Source organism: Mus musculus, chromosome 5 (genome assembly GCF_000001635.26).
Source record: "Mus musculus strain C57BL/6J chromosome 5, GRCm38.p6 C57BL/6J".
Classification (NCBI taxonomy): domain Eukaryota; kingdom Metazoa; phylum Chordata; class Mammalia; order Rodentia; family Muridae; genus Mus; species Mus musculus.
Window position 1 is genome coordinate 126,873,235 of NC_000071.6, and position 22,405 is coordinate 126,895,639.

General features: G+C 42.2%; 1 long non-coding RNA gene across 7 annotated transcripts in view; it reads left to right on the top strand.

The window, feature by feature from the left end:
• The window catches only part of Gm40331, a 116,738-nt gene that overhangs the window by 85,497 nt on the left and 8,836 nt on the right, over window positions 1-22,405 (top strand). For 5 of the 7 annotated variants that reach the window (XR_001784967.2, XR_868529.2, XR_001784971.2 and 2 more), the window contains one exon: window positions 11,951-13,204. This is a non-coding gene — a long non-coding RNA (predicted gene, 40331). Of the gene's footprint in view, window positions 1-11,950; window positions 13,205-17,209; window positions 20,381-22,405 lie in introns of those variants that run through there. The other 2 variants (XR_001784968.2, XR_001784969.2) reach the window with 2 other exon arrangements.

Below are 22,405 nucleotides of genomic sequence, written 5' to 3' on the forward strand. Positions count from 1 at the left end.
AGAACTAAAACCTCACATGTGTATTAGAAGGGATATAATAAAAAAAAAACCGGCAAGGATGTGGAGAGAGGGGGCCCCTCTCATATCGCTGATGGGGAGGTGAGTTAGTTTCAGCTTTATAGAACTAGGATGGAGGCTCCTCACAAAACTGAAAAGATTTTTCTATTCAATTCAGTTCCACTGCTATGTATTTATTCAAGGGAAACAAAATCCAGATGGTGAAGACATTCTTGACACTTCTCATGCTTATTGTAACATCACTGATATGACTTAAGGTCCAGGATCTACTGTAGCGTTTGTCAGTTGTTGTTAATTTGACTACACAGTCTGATTCATTTCAATCCTCCTGCTTCAGTTTTCTGTGTGCTGGGATTACAAGAGTGCACTGCCACGCCCGGCATGACTCCATTTTGAATCTGACAATTCACCCACACCCTTGTCTCTCTCAACAGTTTTCTCTGATTAACCACCTAATGGTTTGATATTGGCCATCCCTCTTCACAGAGATGACTTCTGTCCTGGTTGGTTTCACCTGATCCCACATCAGGGGAGGATTGACAGAAGTCAAGGCAAGAATCAGTGTTAATTAAACCCATTTTTTTTTTTTTTGCCAATTTTAAGTAATTCCTAGAAGCTAGGAATCCTAAACCAGGTATATCTACAATCCATTCCAAATTTAATTCTGTCCCGTCCCCCCCCCCACCCTTCCCCCCCCCACCCGTGTCCTAGCATCCTAAAAGTACTGCTCAAGGCTGGGCAGTGGTAGTGCATGCTTTTAATCCCAGCACTTTGGAGGCAGAGGAAGGTGTTATCTCTGTGAGTTTGAAGATAGTCTGTTCTACAGAGTGAGTTCCAAAACATCAAGAGCTACACAGTGAAAACTTGTCTCGAAAACAAACAAATACTGCTCAGGTCATTTTGTAAGAAGTTATACTTACAAAAAGCATCCGCAAATACAGAGAATACAGAACACAACCAACAAGAGAAAGTGTTTGCTGACATTCTAGGCTGAAAAATAAGTATTTATTGGAGTCATTTCCCTCACATTTGATTACAAATCTTCAGAAAAATACCCAAACTGTAGATGACTGAAGGCTTAGGATGTTGTAGAATGACCATATCAGGACTTTCTGAATGCTCAGCAAGTGATAACTTAGACTAGGTACTTTTTATCATATACAGAATTTTAAGGTAAGAGTTGTGATAGGTAGCAATATGCTAGGACTATTGGGATTCTCTAATTCTCATTTCAGAAATATTTGAGTTTATTTCAAAGCAAGAGACAGCCAAACTTATCAACACTAGGCTACATTTGAATTCAAGGAGACAAAACACTTTTTGTTTTCTAATAAAGTAGGTTTATAGATGTGTGTGAGTTAAGAGAGGCTCTATTTGAACAAGTATGTTGAATTAGGGCAACTCTGATTAACTGTGTGTAAGCATTATAGTCATGATACAATTCAGAACACGTAAACACAGACTGGACAAAATTAGCATCATTAACAACTATGGTTTGGAGGACACCAGCTTGGTAAAGCGATGTCCTGAGCTTTAAACTTGGGGAATGTACATGCTTTCTGAATACAAAGTAGACAACTGGTATCAACTCTACATGTGAGTCTCATGCATGTAGACATAAATCTAGCTTGTACAGTGAAGCAAAATTTAGGAATCCACACCCCATCAGGATACCAGGTCTACAGCAACAGCAAAGACCAAACCTTGATCATTTTACAAATTTAGACAAGTAAGCCAGTGGCCACAAATGGGTTCATTTTCTAATTCACAAGTGTGTCTCATAAATACGATACAAAGTGATGATTTCGACAAGGGAAATCCAGGAGGACCAGGTTTTAAATAGGAGGGCTGTTTTGCTGGTTTGCTTTTTTGGTCAACTTGACACAAGCTAGAGTCCTTTGGGAAGAGGGAACCTTCATTGAAAAAATGCTTTCATCAAATTGACCTTGTGGTCAAGCCTTGAGGACATTTTTATGATTGACCGTTAATGTGGGAGAGCTGAGCCTATGGTAGATGATATCATCCCTGGGAAGTTGGTCCTGGGTGCTATAAGAAAGCAGACTGAGGGCTGGTGAGATAGGTCAATGGGTAAGAGCACTGACTGCTCCTCCGAAGGTCCTGAGTTCAAATCCCAACAACCACATGGTGGCTCACAACTACCCGTAATGAGATCTGATACCCTCTTCTGGTGCATCTGAAGACAGCTACAGTGTACTTAAATATAGTAATAAATAAATCTAAAAGAAAGAAAGAAAGAAAGAAAGAAAGAAAGAAAGAAAGAAAGAAAGAAAGAAAGCAAGCAAGCAAGCAGGCTGAGTGAGTCGTGAAGAGCAGAACAGTAAGCAGCATCCTTCCATGGCCTCTGCATCGGTTCCTGCCTCCAGGTTCCTGCCTTGGCTTCCCTTCATGCTGTACTATAACATGGATATGTAAGCCTTTCCTCTCCATGTTGTTTTCCAATATGGTGTTTATCACAGTAATAGAAACCAAACTAAGTCAGCTGCCCAAATAACAAGGTTCTCATCACAACAGGGCTGTGTGGCTTTTAACTTCTCAATCCCTATTTTTAAATGACAGTTCTTAAATGTTTTAGCCTCCCTTCTAGCCCACTATCCTTCAGAGGTAGTGGAAAAGAAAGGTTATTATGACACTGGGAAAGTGGACCTGTTTAGAAATGGTTCTTTGGAGCAAATCCCATCTGCATTTTGTCAGGAAATCAGCAATTCAGTTCACAGGTCAGCAGTGGCAGCTTGATCCACTCACAGACACTTCATGGATATGACAGCAGTCCTGTTCAGTAATGTCGGGATAGCAGCAGCAATGGCATGACCTAGCAGGAACAGAAAGACCTTAGCTGAGACAGCATGAGTCAACTAGTGGGATTAGGACCACCAAGAATGCCAGCAGCAGTTCTTGGCTGCACCTTTATTGACAAAGAGAAGCTCAGCAAAGACACAAGACCAAGAAGCTTTGCAGAGCTAGCTCTACAAGCAAGGCCCTCTTACAGTCCGTTGAGTCATCCATGGGTCTTGCTTCATCACATGTCTTTCTTCAGCATGCAAGTCTGTCTTAGCAAAACTCCACATGAGTCTGTATTAGCTGACATCACTCTGCCAAGTGGCCTGAGTCCACAAAAGCAGCAAGAAGCCACCAGTACACCTCCAGGAGTTTTTTTGGTGTGTTTCTCTCTATGTAGTCATGGCAAATGGAGTTCAACTATACAATATAATGCAAAACAATATATGCCTGTTGTTAGTGAAGAACCCTTTGTCATGCATCCTTTCATGTGATTGCTTTAGCAAACTATCCTTTCACCTGTGTCTGGTTTAGGAGAGCACTTCTTCATGTGTTTGCCCCAGCAAAACACCACCTAACACAACTGACATTCCATAGAACCCCTAAGTTTCCACTTCAGTGCTGACTATAGAAATCATGGCAGGAACATGCTTCCCCCCACCCAACCCTTCATCCAGAGCATCTGCTGTTAGAACGTTGAATCACAGCACATTTCCTTATCTGTCTCTGGCAGGAAGGAAGCTAAAACTCACCGGTGCTGACCATTGTTTTCCAAAACAATGGTTTTTTGCTTTGGAAAATAACAAGTAGTATTTGTGTGTATCAGAACCAAATTAAAGGGGAGAGGACGCCCTTAAATATGTTTAGTTTTGTTTTTAAGATTTATTTTTATTTGTGTGTAAGTGTATGTATCTGTGAGTGGTAATGTGCATGTGAGTGCAGTGCCTTCAGAGGCCAGAAGAGGGTGCTAGATTCCCCTAAAACTGGATGTGAGCCACCCAAGATGTGTGCTGTGAATGAAAACTCTTAACTGCTGAGCCACCCCACTCAGTCTACTCTCTCTCTCTCTCTCTCTCTCCCTCTCTCTCTCTCTCTCTCTCCCTCCCTCCCTCCCTCCCCCCTCCCTCTCTCTCTCTCTCTTAAATTAAAACCAGGTGTACATTGAAAGGAGATTTCATATGCAAGGCAGTATTCCCAGTATGAAATCGTGACATGCGGCTTTCCTCAGTGCTACAATATATGCAGAGGAGGCTGGCTGCAGAGAGATGATTCCTTGCTTCTGAGATTGTCTCCCAGGACGCAGCTTTAGAAGCTGAGCTCACGTTTCCTTTTGCTAAACACTCATCAAGAAACAAGGTGGCCCAGATTAGAGCAGTTACTTTGCAGCTCCTCGGATGCTAGCCTTGCCATGAAGCAAATTACAACGGCAGAGATATTTTTATGATTGCGCCTACCAACTTCCATTGCCCAGACTATAAAGAGTCACAGAGTAAACACTCGGAGAGGGGAAAATAAGAGAAGAAAAGCAGAAAGCTTTCCCAGATACTATCATAAATAAGTGCTTTTGTTGTTGTTGATAGTGCTTTGTGCTGATGTTAGGAAGACTTACCAGCTCAGGAAATCAAGCATATTTGTGGCAATGAATTCCCCAGCATGGGGCCCTAATGGGAGCCGCCATATCTGCCTGCGGCTGGATATCTGATTTCTGAGGCGGAATCAAAGCTGAAATGAGAGGATGAAGTGTCTATCCTGTTGTGTAAACAGAAAGTGAATTAGAGAGGAAAGGCTTTCTGTTCTATAAAGCCTAACAGCCACTTAAGTGGATGGCAGTATTTGAGAAGACGGAGCTTTCCTAATGGCCGCGTGCTCATCCCCTCTGCCTGGGAGCTGTTTAGATGTTAAAATGTAGGAATGGAACAAACCTATGTGGGCAGACGTCCCCGAGGCTGCATGTGCTAGGAGGCCCGGTGAATGGGGGTGCTTTGGGGAGTCAGTGGGCACCGAGGAACATGGGAGAGATGGAGCCATTACAGGAAGCTGAAGGTTTTCCCAAAAATATAGCAATTTATGTGAAGCAACTAACTTTAATTCTTCCAACTTCAAAGATGGGTTCTGCTGTGATCCCAACTTCTAGATAAAGACACCAAACCATCAAGCATCTATTCTTTAAATTTAAAAAAATAACAAACTACTTTAAGCATATGGTTATTTATTTTGCCTGCATGTATGTTTGCAGTACATGCATGCAGTCTTCACTCCCAGAAAAGAGTGTCAAATCCCCTGGAAATGGTGTTAATAGATGATTGGGAGCCCCCATGCTGGGGATCAAGCTTTGGTCCTCTAAAAAAGAAAAATCATGTTTCTCTCTCTCTCTCTCTCTCTCTCTCTCTCTCTCTCTCTCTCCCCCCCCCCCCCAATGTGCGTGTGCATGAGCTATGGTGCTCATACAGAAGTCAAAAGTCAACTTGTCTTACTTCATTATCTCCTTCTACAGCATTGGTCTTAGGGATCAAGGTCAGGTCATCAGCTGGCAATAAGGACGTTTTAATGCCAATCCTCTCTTAGCAACAAGCTCCTTTTACACGCTGAGCCACCTCAGTGGTTTGACCGTTTGTTTTTGAAAAGTAAGAGATTTGCGACCAAGCAGTGTGTTACCAATATTTAGATGCCTCGCATCACTTTCGCTAGAGGAAGAGCAAGCAGTAAAGGGTCTCTGGGATACCCAACCTCTGAACCGTGCAACACGCCTCGTTATCTACAAATGCACTGAGTCACATCCATGGCTCTGCTGGGATGCACAAAGGACTCTGGGCTGCAGGATGGACCTGCCCGACGACTGTTGCAGACTTGCAACCCTCTGTCACCACACTCTCCTTACAGAATAGAAGGTGACCTTGGGGCAGCTCAGAGCCCACAGTGCTTGCTTTGGATTCAGGAAGCCCTGCGTTTTACCCCTAGCATTGAATAAGGTAAGAGTGGTGGTTCATGTCTATAATCTCAGCAGTTGGAGATGCAGGCAGGAAGATCAGGCGTTCAAGGTCATCCCCAGCTACATAGACAGTTGGAGGTCAGCCTGGGTTACATGAGATCTTCTTGTCATAAATAAATAAATAAATAAATAAATCCTTGAATTGGCACAGATGTGGTCCAGTAAAGCTTCATAAAGTGGGTGTGGATGTGAATGTGACACATGCCCCTCTCCTTCCACCACCCCTTATGAACACACCCTCATCCTCTGCTCTTCAGATATACCCACCAAAATGGGAGCTGCTTGCTATCAGGTTCCTGAGCCTTAAGGATGTACTGACTCGCTAGTGTCTTTGCCCTTGACTTTGCTCTTGACAAAACACAGGCACATTCTTTTTCAAGCCATTTGTTCTTTAGGGTTTTGAGTGAGAGTTCACCTAAATCCTCTGAAGACGAATGGATTGCACATTTAGACAGACTCTGTTTTCCTTCCCCATTGCTTTCTACACCCTTGGAGATGCTTATTTCCTAATTGAAAAAAACAAACAAACAAACAAAAAAACAACCCACACACCTCATGTTCTAGCCAATGTTCAGCATGAGAAATTTAAATGCCTTAACAATTTGATAAAAGTGAATGTTATAGCTGGCTTAAATCTAAAATTCTCCCCATGCTTTGAATGCTTATTCCTTATGGCTGGTGATACTTGGAGAGGCTATGGAACCTTAAGGAGGTAGAGCCCCACGGGCAGAAGTACATCAAGGAAAGGAGCTTTAATGGTGACAGCCACTGTGGCTCTGGATCCATGGTTCACAGCCATATGACACTTAACAGCAGAGGCTCCTCCCCCCAGGTCCCCCTCCCATACCTGCCCCAACACGAGCCCTAATATGCTCCCTTAAGTGGTTTCTGCTAGGTATTTAGGTCACTGACATAAAGAAAAGGCAGCAACCAGCTTCTGAAGGGAGATTGAAAGAAAAGAGCAATATATTCACTCTGACACAAATCCCTACTATACAAACGGTGGCCTTGGCTTGGGGAGATAAACCACTTGGCAAAGTACTTGTTGAGGACTTGAGTTTGATCCCCAGATCCAAGATAATAATAAGAAGGGCATGGAGGTATGAGGCAGCAATCCCAGCTCTGAGCAAGTGGAGGCGGGTAGATACTTGGGTCATTTTAGCCTAATTGGTGAGCTATGGGCCAGTGAGAGACCTTGCCTCAAAAAATCAATATGCATGTTTCACGGAGACCTGAAGTTGTCCTCTGGCTTCCACATGTACGGATGCATACATATGCAAACACACACAGATACACACAGACACACAAACACACACACAGACACACACACAGACACACACACACATAAACACAAAACAAGAAAATGTAAGAAAACATGATGATGGCTTTGAGCTGGGCAAGGGTTTACTCTGACTCTTCTACAGTAAGCATTATGAAATGTAAATCCAACCAAGCTATCTATGGCTTAATGCCCCTTTGTGAGCCAGATTCCCACATCTGCATCCAATCTTTTTAATGTATACATGATTGAACAAGACCATGCCTTTAGGTGACTGCTGGTATAGATGCACGTGTGAGAAGGTTTTAGTTGGTGTTGCCTTTGAAACTCCAGCTTCCCTGAGCCCCCAAGGTCAAGTAGGAAGGATGGTATCTGCTGTCTATAGAATCTATGCTAGATGACCTGAAAGCTCTCCTTGTACTATTAATAACATTTATGCTTAAATTCTATGTACTCCCCATAAATCTACTACAAAGATCAAATGCAGGACTTTGGGCATGTTAGGTAAGCTCTCTACTCACCAAGCTACACCCCCAGCCCTATTGAACTCTCTGAATATACAGACTTGTGACAAACACATGGCAGATCTTCTTCCTCTAAGTTCAAGAGCACAGGAGAGGAGGAAAGCATCCTATTTCACAGGAGAAGAAAATGAACAAAATCAGAGAAATTGAATGACAAGCTGGCCAAGGCCAGCAAGCTGGGTTTTGTCTCTAGATGGTACAAGAAGAGAATGACTCCCACAGGTTTTCTCTGACCTCCACAAATCCCACACATGGTCAGGGGTGAATGCATGTGTGCATACATAAGTAAATAATAAATGTAATTTTTTTAACAATTAAAATGAGTTGCCCTCATTTTAATTAAGAGCTTGCTTCCTAAGGAAAATAAAACCAAAGCATGATGAAGAACTGGCTCCCTTCATATTTATAAATGTGGACACAAATATGTTTTCCTATAAAATAAGCCTCCAAGATACAAACTGTGGAAAATGGCCCCCTGGGGTCTAAATTTTGTAACAAGATCTGTCCTATGTACAAATTGTATCGTTAATGTGCCGTGACCCCAGTGGTGTGTGGGAGGACCAAGACACTTTAATAAGTGCAGCTGTGTGTATATTAGATGATTGAGTGTCATATAACAGAATTTGACTTTGATGTTCTGAAAGGAGTTTGAAACATCACATGATGCTTCTGAATCAATTTCAGGTGCAACTAATCGGGCTCTTGTTTGAGATGATGTCGTGCCATGCATTCTTCTTTAGGAAGATGGGCTTCGCTTGGAGTATCTGAGTAAAAGGAGCCTTTACAAGGAACTGGCAGGCTTAAACACACACCAACCTTGGTGTCATTCAGGGGACTTTGCTACAAGTTTAACAACAGAGCAGAGGCTTAGGGCTGACAACAATGACCATAAACTAAAGTCTGCCCAATAGCCACTCCTGTTTAGACAGCTAAAGAAGAATGTCCATGTAACAAGCATATCTTGCTTCAGACAAGCAATCGTATGTGATCAGCTTGTATAGCACATACAGACTTGATGGGAAGCAAATGACACACATACATGAATGACTTTGTAAAACAGTGCCAAAGGAAACCATGTGTGAGCCTCAGATGTTTTCTTAAAGAGTGACTGTGGTATACCCAGCCCCTACTGATACATCTACAATTTAATCCTTATATTTAAGGCTTGGAAAATCATTGAAGAGGGAATGGAAAGTTTGTAAGAACCAGAGGACCAGGATGCTTGCTGCTAGACAGTATCTTCTAGACATGAGAGGGGCCTACACCCATGGGATCTAACTATATGATCACCTAAACAAGACTTACCCAATGACAAGATAAATCAACATGACAACATGGATGAGGGGAATAGGACAAGGCCCCATCCCTAGATGAAGAGACAGTCAATGGCTGTTAAGAAATAGAGTCTGCTTCATTGATGAGTCTCCTGATAGGTTATCCTGTCTCAAAGGGTCTGCCCTAAACACATATATGTATAAGCAACATCGAATGGATTCAGTAGAATGTGGGTGTGTATGACATTATTATTACATATATGCCATGTTATTGCATATGTGTGTGCACATATATAATGTTATTAAATAAAAATTAGTAATGGGTTTGAAATCTGAGAAACACAGGAAGTCAGAGGGGAAGAGAAGGCTAAAATGATATAAATGTATGTGAAACACACATATGAAATTCTAAAAATAAAATATTTAAAAGGGGGCTGGATATTGAGCAGAATGGAGCTTCAACACTCCTCAGGCCTGGCTGTAATACTCTTCTGGACTCCTATGTGGGATGCCATAACTGAGAGAAGAGATGACTTCATGCATGGAAGGGGGGGCATCCCTGGGAAGCACTTGTCGTGGGACTTGGAGCACATTCTGGGTGGAAACTGTGGAGATGGTGATCTTTTTGTCTGTCTTGTGAGGCTGCAGGAAAATGGATAAGGCAGCCAGCAGTTACACACAGAGACCTGCAGTGGTGACATTGCCATTCAGGATTGTCACTGTCTTCTCAGCCAGGATAAAGTCAGAGAGGTGAGAGGACCTGAGAAATGAGAGAGAAAAAAAAACTCATGACTCTGAACCAATGGTATCACAGAAGGGCTCTCCCCTTGCTCTGAGAAAGGGATGTATTTTTGAGTATTAGAACACTGTTCATCCTTCACGGTTTGTTATATGATCCCAAACCCACAACATTATACAGTTAGATTTCAGTTAGAGGGTCAACCGATAGCTGTTCATAGTTCTGCTGTATCCCGAACATCATGTCAGACAAGTTTTCTATTTGACTGATGGTATCACAGTTTGGGGATACCTGGCCTCTGCTTGTTTCTCTTTCTGAGGGTGCTTCCTGTATTTTAGGGAGACTATCATCCTCACTGACCTCTCTAGGGACAAGGACTAACACCTTCCAGGACAGGTTCTGGGTTTTTTCTTCTATACCTCTAGAAAATATGTAAACATTGCAGTGCTGATCTTAGGAAAAACAAGACTGCTTTCAGTTATGTCTTCTTTTATCTTGGTCTGGATTGAGCCCAGACCCTCTCAAACATTAAGCAAGGATTTTCCCATTAAGCTATGCCCCAATCCTCAGCTATTTTTTTTTTGTGTGTGTGTGTTACGTATTTCATCTCAGTCATTTTATTAATTTTAGAAGAATATTAATAATTCCTTTGTTTAAAGCAATTTTCTCAATGTGGGCAACAAAGACCAGTTATGCCTGTGTAGTGTTTCTTATTTTGCTGTCTTGCACACAACTGTGCACATATGTAGAATTACTTCCGTGACCTCGGACAGTCTGAACACAAAAGAGGTTTGACGTTTACAAAGTGTCAGAGACATTAATTATTACTGCGGAGTGGCTCTGCCCCATGACCCACCAGGATGACTCTGTCCTTTTCCTGGACAATCATCTGTCATGTCCACCTCGGTGACCTTTGCCATGATTTCCCTGGAGACAGATGTTGGTGACGCCTAGACAGCCATGTCATGGAAGGGACTGCAGCAAGGTATCTGCAGCAGCTGAATTTTGAATTGAGATTCATCTCAGTTAAAGCAAAAGAGATGCCGTAGTGAATAGTACTGCCCATTACTCATCTCCCGATGATTGTGGGATGCATTAATGCTAGCAAACAGTCAGCTGGGGCTAAGCACGCATGAGCTACTGCACCCTTCATTTCCTCCCTCTCCCCTTCTCATTTTCTTCCTCTTCTTCTTCCCCCACCTCTTTTACTTCTTTCTCCTCATCCCCACTTCTTCCTCCTTTTCTGCCTCCTTACTTCTCCAGGCAGCTGGAACATTAAAAAGTAATGCAGAGTAAACATTTTTTGTTAATAAAAGCTTATCAGCTAGACTCATTCCCCCCATCCAGGACCTCCATGTTTACCAAGGGCTTTGTATGCTCAGGCCCCTACTTGAACACAGTGCAGTGTCTGCATTTAACTCATATCCTTCTGCCCTTTCAAAGCCACTCCTGGATTTTGTTTTAAAATATCTAACAGAGTGGCTAGAGAGATGGCTCAGGGGTTAAGGGCTCTTGCAAAGGGTCAGAATTCAGTTCCCAGCACCCACATTGGGAGACTCACAAACACCTATAGCTTCAGAAACAAGGGTTCCAACGCCCCCTGTAGGCCTTCATGGCCACTGCACTCACAAGCTCACACACAGATGCATAAGTAATTTATAAGTGGGGGATGTGCTGCTGCTGCTGCTGCTGTTTTAATTTTTTTGCATGTTCCAGTTTTAAGATTCTACAGCATGGTGGCTCAGAGAGGAATGGATACCACTGGCCCCTGCCAGAGTCAGACAGATGTGCCCATCACAGATTCATCTCTCAGTCTGCCCATTTACCACACACTGTGTGGTGTTCACCGCATGCTTAGCTGCTGCTTCTTGAGAAGAACCTCAAAGGCAATGCTGCCATTTACCTTCTAGTCTGTTCCACTCAAGGAAAAGATTCAGGCCTAGACAGTAGTTGCGCAATCAGACTCCACCCTTCCTGAATGGTGCCAAACTTTAGAATGCTCTGAAGACCCCCCAAATTAGGATATGAATGTTGGAGTTAAGAACTGATATGGTAGGTCATAAAGATCCCTGGTGGTACCAATTTGAAGCAATGCTTAGAAATGACTTGTGGTTCAGATGCAAACTGTCTTATTAAGGGCTCATGCCTTAAGTGCTATTCCCACTGATGGGAGGTGAGTGGATTATGGTGGGTACTAACGGTATCAATGGGACATCTAGAAGCAAGAACTTGATTTGAGGAAACAGATAGCTAAGGGGCTTGGCCTTGGAACGTATGTTTTTTAATACTACCCCTATCCCTTGTCTTCTTTCTGTTTCCTGACTGTCACAGGATAAGCAGCCCTGCCTTTCAATACCCAACAGATGTGAAGTCCCACCTCCTCCGGCTCAGAAGCAATGGAGTCAGCTCATAACGGACCAAAGCCTCAGAAACTGCAAGCACAATGAATATTTCTACCTTTAAGCTGTGCCCTTGAGTGTTTTGTTTCAGGAATGAAATGCTGACTAGGATACCATTGTTCTGAGCTTTGTGTGGAAGCAAACCTAACTCATTACCCTGTCCTCCTCCAACCAGTTCTGAAGCAACAGCATTCTGACCCTCATTTTCCTCACCTGTAAAGGAGGGTGGCTTCCTTCTCTCTCATAGTCCCACACCAAGGGAAACCGTCTATGACACAAGCTTGGTATAAGCCCACTCTTCTAAAATATTCAGTCAGACCGGGGAAGTAGCTCCTGCAGGTTGGCTGCTTGGGATCTCTCTTCAAGCAACATTTGCTGCATCTCTCGCACATGGATTTGCTTATTACCTGAGTATCCCTTCTCAAGGTTATTGCAAATATGTGACATTGCTTTGACTCAATGTAGCATCCCAGGGTCAAAATTTCAAAGTAAAATCTCTCAGTAAATGACTTGCAGTGATATACACGCAAGCTATTGTGAACATGCTTCAGTATCTGCTCCAAAAAATCTGTAAAAATCTAACAGATGTGCACACAAAAGCACACTTGCTGGGGACTCCTGGAGATGACGCTTGTCGTTTACCCGAGTGATAATACAATGAGATAACAGAACAAGGTCCTTCCCCAGCAATGAATAGAAACCCATTTACTAAGCATCCAGGAAATAGGCACAAATGATTTTCTGTTGGAGACACGACATTCTAGGGATATTCACCAAGGGTCACAACAATATGTATGTCAGAAAGATCATGAAAAGCAGCACCTATTGTTGAAGAAACTGGTGGGTTTCTTTTTCTTCAATGTGTGTTACAAAAGTCAGCTAATTGTAGTTGTGTGGATTTATACTTGGCTTATCTACTCTCTTACATTGATATGTGTGTCTCTTTTTTGCTGGTACCATGCTGTTTTCATTACTATGGCTCTGTAATATAACTTGAAATCAGGTATTGTGAGACTTTTGAGAGTCTTCCTATTATTCGGAATTACTCTGGATATCTGAGGTGCTTTGGGCATGCATATGAATTTTAAGTTTTTTTTTTTTCTGTAAAGAACTGAGTTGGCACTGTGATTGAGATTGCATTGAAATTGTAGATTGCTTTTGGTAGGATGGACAGATTCTAGTGGAACAGAGAGAAAAATGAGAAGTGGAGAAAGAGAGAAGAGAAGAAACAGAGGAAGAGGAGAAGAGAGGAGTGTGTGCGTATGAGAGAGAGAGAGAGGGAGAGAGGGAGAGGGAGAGGGAGAGGGAGAGGGAGAGAGAGAGAGAGAGAGAGAGAGAGAGAGAGAGAGAGAGAGAGAGAGAGAGAGAGAGAGAGAGAGAGAGAGAGAATGACTAAAATGAGATGTTGCCAAATTTCAAATGAAATACAGGAATGGTCTTAAGTCAAAGTAAGAATTTCATTTGAAGACCTAATAAGGTTTTTATATACAAGATGAATTAGCTTCTACCACAATGGATATTGGTCTAAAATGCTCCATAATGAATGTTCTCTGTTGAGTTGTTTCTTCTCTAAGAAATAAAATGTTAAAGATTAGCCATGAACAATCCGTAGGAGTCATAACCAATGACTCAGACTACCCCAAAATAGAGCAGAGCTAGCCTCTTATTGCAGATTGTCCACAGTTTTATCTATGTGTTCATCAAATGAATAGCCAGAAAGCTCTTCCCATGTCTTGTATTGTGGATGGAAAACGAGTCACCAGAGGTTTGGTCTGTCCCCAGAAACTGGTAGAGGCTTGTAAATGTTATTTATAAATACTGTTGAGCCCAAGAGTACTCTGTTCACTTTCCCCCTCTCAATTTAACTGGAGAACAAAGCCAGGGGACCTTGGTTCTGTGCTATAAAAACAATTCTTTAGATAGATGGCTAGAACATGTTCTCAGACCTCCCTTGGTAGCCAGGACAAAACTCCATAGCTCTCTCAAGTGTTCAGAGGAGATGCAGTCCCTGGTGGCCCCCCAAAGAGAAGAGCTTGCTAATTCAAACACAATTATCCAAACAAAGGCTGGTACTTTTCAGAGACACGTGTGTGATAACCTGTCCATTTTGATGCTTAACATTTGGCCCAAGAAAAAATGAATGGGAATTAATTTCTAAAATTAGAGTGTCTAAATGCACTTACAGGGAAAGACAGACACAGGGAGCTAGGGCAAACACTTGTTCTGTGAAGAGATGCCCTGTGGTGTTTGAAGGGTCAGAGTTGGAAAAGCATCTTCGTGATGAAGGGCTTGATTATGGATGAGTGAAATAGGGAAGTCCAGTGGTTAGGTTCTCTGCTACAGTGTATTCAGATGGTGAGAAGGGAGAAGTTACTCTCTCTAGACCATAAACTGTGTCACATTCCCCAAAGATGGCTTTGCAAAGGAAGACTCAGGGCTAGCCATGGCTATCTTGGTGTTGTCTTTCCTAAGCAGTCACATTTTGCCTGATGCTGAAGCCATCCACCCACCCACCCCCCTTCAAACCCAGCAAGGAGCTGGGGTTTTCTAAACCTTTTTTTTTCCTTCACTTTTTTTTTTAATTGGTTCTTTGAGAATACTATCCAGGGCCTGGAGAGATGGCTCAGGAATTAAGAGCACTAGCTGCACTTCCAGAGGATCTGAATTCAATTCCCAGCATCCAATTGTAACTCTAGTTCCTTGGGATTTGATGCCCACTTCTGGCCTCCATGGGCATAAGGCACAAACATGGTACACAGACATGCATACAGGCAAAAAATGCTCAATTTTTAAAATATTGTAAATAAAGAAGGGGTTGCATTAGCAGAACTACTACTCAAAGTCTCTGTTAGAAAAAAAACTAAAGCAGGGGATTAGCTAGGATAAAGTTGTACTAGTCATAATAAAAAACTGAGCTGGGTCTGTAGCTTAGTGGTAGATGTTTAAAAAGAAGAAAAGAGGAACAAAATAGAACTTCAAGCAGTGAATATTGATCATATTTATTCATTCCCCCAACTCCTCCCAGATCCATCCCTTCCCTTCTTTTATGTTCTTTTCTTTTATGTTTTCCAAACTTATATATACAGTTTGTACCACCCATATACTCGGATGTGTGACCTTAGCTGAGTTGTGGCTTACCCACCTCGGGACATATCTTTAGTGCAAACTGTCCCTCCGTCTACCAGCGGCTATCAGTTGCCAATAGCTCCTCAGCTATGGGCAGAACTTCCTTCTCCCCCTCCCTTTTCCATGCTTGGATTTTGTCTGGCTTGAGCTTATGCAGGTCTTGTGGTTACTGTCACAACTGTTGTCATATGTGCAACTGCCATGCTGTGTCTGGAAAACAGCATTTCTTTGTGAACCCCCCATCCCCCCGCAAGACTTTCTGCCTCCTCTTTCCCAACGATCCCCAAGCTCCTCCTAAGAGCACCTCTACACTGTAAGCCTTTTAAGACTTAGAAATTGGGGTGTTTCAGGAAGGCGTCTGTCTGGGATACGCGAGTACGTGAGATGTCAGGCTTTGTAGTCTTAGAGTTCTACTTCAGGTGTCAGAAAGTAGGGGTGTGGATGAGACAGCCAGAGGGATGGCCTGACTTGCACACAGCTGAGAGTATGTGGGGAGACTGTCATGGAGGTTTTCTCCAGGAATTTTTTTTTTTAGTTAAATCTGGTTGCTATAATAAAACGCTGTGACCAAAAGTGGCTTAAGGACGAAATAGTTTATTTTGAATTATAGTATCAGAAGGGTAGAATTTATAACGGAGGGTAAAGTCTGGCTCAGGAGCAAGGTGCTGGCTAATCACGTTTTTATTCATACACAGCAATCAGAGACAGCAGGCATGAAGTAAGACAAGTCTATAAACCCTTAAAGCCCGACCCAGTGACGTACTCCCCCCACTAAGCCTCCACTTCTTAAAGGTTCCACAATCTCCCTGAACAGCGCCATCTGTAGGGACCAAGTGTCCAAACTCCTGAGCCTGTGCAAACATTTCACATTCAAACCAGCACAGGAATAAACAGGACCTAAGAACGCTCAGAAAACACCATGCATAGAGAGAGACGAGAGATTCAGTCTTTTAGCTTTTATTTAGCCAATAGCCCAAATGAAATCTCCAGCCTCGAATCATCTTTAAATCTAGCCAGGAAAAAAAAATGCCTGAAATAGCACCAAGGCTGATAAGATGTAATCAATCCAGATTATAGCATTGGAGGCCATTTGTGTTTCGACAGTATCAGATTTGAGAGTCTTTGTATCAATGATCAGGAAAGCAGTTATGACCCAAGAAGGTGATCCCAATGTCAGGCGACGGGGGTAGGCATTCTCAGGTAGGCTAATTTAAAAACCCTTTCATTCTGTAGATTGCCTCTCCCTCTGCTGATTGTTCCTTTTGCTGCACAGCTCTTTCGTTTGATGTAGCTTTGTCTATTTGTCATTTGGGTTGCTTGTGTTTGGGGTGGGGGTCATGGCAAAGATCTTTGCTTGGTACAATGGTACGTCTTCATACAGTTAGGGAAAATAAAATAAAATATGGTTAAAGTGTAGGTCCAGCCAGTCATGGTCAGTTGAGTCCATTAGTAGCCTGAAAGACCATCACATTCCACCTTTACACAGTATCAGAGACATTTTCTTTTCTTTCCATGAAACACAGCAACCTGGCATTTAAGCCATCCCTTCAATTAAATCATGCCTGACTACTGCAAATATCCCTTATGTTATCTAGCACTTTCTGGCAAAGGATGGCAGAGAGATATTTTTACTTTGATATTTGATTGTAGAGTGTTCTTTATCTGGTGAAGATAGCATATTGAAGCATCAAAAGGCAAACTGGAGTAACTGTACTTTAAAAGCACGAGAAGCATGGATCTTTAAACATACAGTTGCCAAACTGAAATATTTAAACTAAATAGGAGGAAGGATTTTGACAGGACCAGAGGACACACTGTGGAAAGACTGGCCTTTGTCTGGAGTGGGCGATGGTCTCACCAGCAAGCTCTGTTCTCCCTATTTCTGTTGAATTTGACACACCTCAAATCACTTCAGCAATAGTGTGGCTTCATTTCCTCACATCAGGATATCTTACAGTACAACCATGGGGATGTTTGCATGCTTAAGTATGAAAACAAACCACAAAAAGCAGGCTCCAGTGTGAACTCATTATTGTATGCACTCAAAAGGCTGTTTCCATTGTAGCAGTGACCCACAAGCTCATCACCATCACAATGGGGCAGAACCTCTTCTCTCTCCCAAACTTAGGTGAGTGGTTTCAAAATAGATGCTAGTGTGTGTGTGTGTGTGTGTGTGTGTGTGTGTGTGTGTGTGTATTCATCATTTATGGGTATTTATGCATTATGGGTATCTGCATATTCCTGTTTGTTTATATATGTTTGTGCATTTCAAGGATAGTTTGTGTGTATCTGTGCTTATCATTCATGAGTACATGCATATATGTTTATGCAGAAGTGAATGTGTGTGTGTTCCTGTGGCGTGTCTTTACATGGTGACAGCAGGGACTTGCACAGGTCTGCATTCCAAGCATTGAGGATAGCTACAAAGGTCTTAGAAGAAAACCATAGGGGCATGGAGTTCTGTTTTCCTCTCAGAAAATGTCTGGAGGTGTTTCAACAGAACATGTGGGTGTCTTGGCCAAGAGCCAGAGGCACTTAACAGTTAGATAGCTGCATACTTTGCAAAACTTCTGGTTATCACACCTGTCATTTTGACAGGTGCTGGAGTATGCATAGGAATTCTGTCAGCCAGGACCTAAACTTAGGAATATATTTTGATTGTTGTTTATTAACAATAACCCCAACCTTCCCTCTTCTTTCTCTAAGTCTCACAGGCTACCTGAGTTAAGGGGACTGGGATACGGAGCCCAGGAGGCTAGCCCTCAGCATTGAAGTATACAACTGTACGCCACAGTTGTCCTCACTTGGTTGAAATGTGTCTTCACATTCACAAGTCCATTGTTCCCCAAAATAGCTATGGATCCCCTACACACACACACACACACACACACACACACACACACACACACACACACACACACTTTTCTCTAACGGCTTCACCCAGTCCATTTTCAAAGTGGAAAACAGGAAATCCTAGCTGCAGGCCACTGGAATTCTTCCCAGACCTCAGCATGGATGTAAAGCTTTTAGAATAATTGGAGTCAAACATAGAAGGAACAAAAAAAAAAAGTTTGGGACAAGACTCAGGAGAAAAAAGGGGGGGGGGATTTAGAAGTTTGTTTGCAAGGTGCAAATGCTGAATTTAAAACATTCTGCTATTGAAGTTCTAGGACCCACTGAAGAATTCTTCCTGAATATGTTCTATTTATGTGTGGACTGTGGCAGCTTTTTCACACAAAACAATATATAGGAAAGTGGAGAAAGTTCCATATAAACTCTCCCCAGCTGGAGACAAGAAGGATGCTGTTATTGTCTAGATGGAAAAATAATAAGTTGAGAGTTTTAACACACACTAGGGAGAGTGCCCTTATCTCTGAGAGGTCTGGGATGCTATCTATAGACAAAACAAGCCAGTGTTTGTGTTTCAGAAAGCTTTAAATATAGCTAGCCCTAATTGTTGGTCTGAGACCTTTGTTTAGATGAAACATTTTTATTTATTTGGGATTGAGGGTTCTTTACAGAAGACATGAAAGCAGAGATAATGTTATGACTCACTGAGAAAAATGTACTTTTCTGGTGAGTCAACATTTTGAAATATAAGGGATGTGTACGGCTGGGGGCGTTCACTCTTGTAAGATTTCATTCCGAGGTCCCTGTTATCACAATGGATCTGACACTGTCCTTTTCATTTCTTTGGTGTGGGACTCTCTGGGGAACAAAATCAGGAGTTTCACACACATTGATGATTCAGAATTAAACAGCCACCACATTTGTGTTACACTTGGATCCCATGTGGTCATGTGCACTGCTGGTGTATGAATTTAATCCTCGAACACTGCTGATGTGATCTGCATAAAGTATGCCTCTCTTGCTTCCTCAACACAGGCATTTCTTTTTCCCTTCAGTACTGCACAGCCTTGGTTCCTTGAATGATCCTGCTCAAGGCCAGCATTCCCAGTGAGGGTAGCATTTCAAGTGGCTCCGGAACAAGTATAGACTATAGGCATACACCCATAATCCCTTTATTCCATTCTGTGGTTTGTGAAGGTTTTGTTGATGAAGCCATTGAGACCCACCCCCACCCTCACCCCCAGCTTCATGTAGTATTTCCTGTTATATGTATCTAAGCCCAGAGATAGGCTGAAAGAGGTTGGCTTCCACCTAATTATGGATGAAGTTCTTAAAACACATACGTGCGTGTGCACACATGTTCAATAAATGGCTCCATCTACCCATAGGGGAATGAAGTTGGAACCAGCTTTCTAAGCCTGCATTTAAAAAAAATGATTAAAAGAGATCAAAGACCTCAATTTAAAACCTGAAATGCTGAATCTGCCAATTGAAAGCATAAAGAATACATTTAAAGACGCTGGCAGAGGCACAGTGAGGCGACTCAGAGGTAAAGGTGCTTGTCACCAAGCATGAAGACCCATGTTTGATCCCAGGGGCTCACGTGGTGTAAGGGGAAAAAGCCACTCCAGCAAACTGTCCTCTGGCCTCCACACTTGCAACATGCAGTAGTGAAGCCTAATACTGTGTATGCTAAATGGTGTTCAGTGGGAGATGGGGACAACAGGACATGTGTGACGTGAAAGCTCAAAGGAGGCTATGGGAGCATGAATGAGGACTGGTGGAGGAGAAGCTGGGGAAAAATAATTTTAAAAAACCAAGATTTGTTTGAAGTTGCTTAGTGAAGCCTAATACTGTATATGCCAATCTAATTATTTAGTGAAAAGATACTGGTAGGTCTAGAGAGATGGTTTCATGTTGAAGAGACCTTACTGTTCTTGCAAAGAATCCGAGTTCAGTTCCCAGCACCCATGCTGGGCAACCTACAACTGCCTGTGACTCCAACTCCAGGTAAACCAATGCCACCTTCTGGCTTCCACTGGTATTGCACCCATATGCACATGCGCAGAGACACAGGGAGGGGGGGGTGCATGTAAAACTAGAACAAAATAAATCTTTCAACAAAGATGCTGGCCTTCGGAAATGCAAAGATTAAAGTGCCTCTAACACAGATCACAGAGTCACAGACCAGCATGTATGTGCTTTTTGTTCCGTAGACACACTGACTTACTAGCCTCCACGAGAAGCCTAATCCATCGTTGTAACTGAATGCCTGAAGCACATTAAAGTTCTATCACTCATCATAGGTGGTGCGCAGACAGGCATTGCACATATTTAGAAGTATGGAGTATTCAATAAAAGAGAGATATCAAAATAAAAGAGAGAAAATAAGTAGTTAAAAAAATCTACAGAGACTTATGATTTCATATTGGACTAAAGAACTGCACTTTAGAGGGAAAAGACATTGATGCCAGACAATGGGGGATTGATGTTGACGTCATTGTGGACACATCTCATGTCTTCAAACAGCATGCTGCATACCTATACTTTGTGTGTCCGTCACAAGTCCCAGCTACAGACAGTTGACAGCTCTTTGGATAAAATTAATATATATATATATATATATATATATATATATATATATATATATATATATATATATATATATATTTTAAACAAGAGAAGGAAAGTTACTTCACATAGGTGCAAGATAAGTAAATTGGAATAGATTATAGATTACGGGAGACATGAAAATCTGTACTCTCATCTCATGCCACACCGAGCGTGTTCTTGCCAGTCACCCATGAGAGGCAAAGCCAACTGGAGAGATAACCTCATTGTAGACAAAGCTGCGGTTAAGTCCTTGACACGTTTTCTTCTCTTGCCATTGTGGTTAAGGAGAAGTCAAAGCGCAATGTTGGCTCAGGCCTCTGTCTTCCCAGGTGCGACGTCACTATCCATGATTGGTAGACGTTGCTTTAAGCATGTCAGTGTTTCTAAACTTGTGAAAATGTCTTCCTGATGCCTTTCTTTCTCTCTTTTGGACGCTTGGAGAAGGGAGGTCAGAACTTGAGGGCTTCATTCTGTAGGTGGAAGCCCTTTGTGTCCCTGGACCTGCCCAGAAAGTGAGTCTGAAGCACTGTAATGAGGATCCGTGATTTCTTCTCACACCGTCAATCACTCCACTGGCCACAAATGGAAAAATCAAATGAGCTACTGATGCTAGTAGATGTCTCAGAGGAGACCAGTCAGCCCTTTCTCCATGCCACTCACGCGGTGCCATGACTAGAGTAAGGGGAGAGAGAGAGTCCCCCACAAGCAAAGGAAAAGTGAAGAAGTGGTTTGTAGGAAGACATTTGAATTCCTCACCAGTGGCCACCTTTCAATTCACACACACAAAATCTTAGACAGGTACACAAGTAAGGAGCAGACCTAAGCCCGGAAGTCCTGAGACCCTAGCTCAAACAACCACACTTCCTTGAGGAGTCTTCACTGTGGTGACGTTCGGGTGGCCGTACATTTAATACTGTCGATGTGAGCTAGAAAATGAAAGCCCAGGAGGTCATTAGCATGTGTTGACTTGAAAGGGCGCAAAGCGTTTAACCTTCCTGTGGATGGGATTTGAAGATGCTGGGCACATCTCTCCTGCAGAATGTCTGCCTTGGCAATGAGCCGGCCCATCGTCATTACAAGGAGAGTGAGAAGTGCTATTTTTAACTCCATTATTAAAGGAAACTCACATCTGGAACACTCAGAAAACTGGTTATCAACTGTTCAGCAAAAAAAAAAAAAAAAAAAAAAAAAAAAAAAAAAAAAAAAAAAAAAAGGGCCTGGTGTCTATAATGCTTTGTTTTTCCAATTATTTTGGTATTTTCTGATGCCTTAAATACTGGAGGCACATCATATCCAGCTCATTTAATCTTCCTAAATTATACTTTGTCCGTCTGCCATGGTCTTAATAAAGTCTCTCTCTCTTTTTTTTTTTTTTTTTTTAAGGAACTCAGTAAAATTATGGGAAATATCGAGGGAGTTTGGTTTCAACTCATTTTTGCTTTTTTATATTTTTTGTTTTTTTCTTGTGAAAAGAATTGATATATTAGAACTAGAAAAATCATTCTCACATTTTCAGCTTCCTAGAGGAGTTTGGGGATTTTTTTTTTTTCTTTTTTAACAAGGCCACTCACCAAGCTGCCAAAACAAAAGGATTTTTATATATTTTTTCCTTATGAGCTATTCTAAAATACTGTGACATTAGAAAGGGTTGCTTTTCAATGGGAATAGAAAGAAATAAACCAGATCTCGCCCCCCAGACACACACACAGCATAACTCAATTCCAGATCTCCACCGTTTTGACTACATTTATCAATCTTTCTTTATTGAAGCTTCCTACCTCACATGTCTAGAACAGAG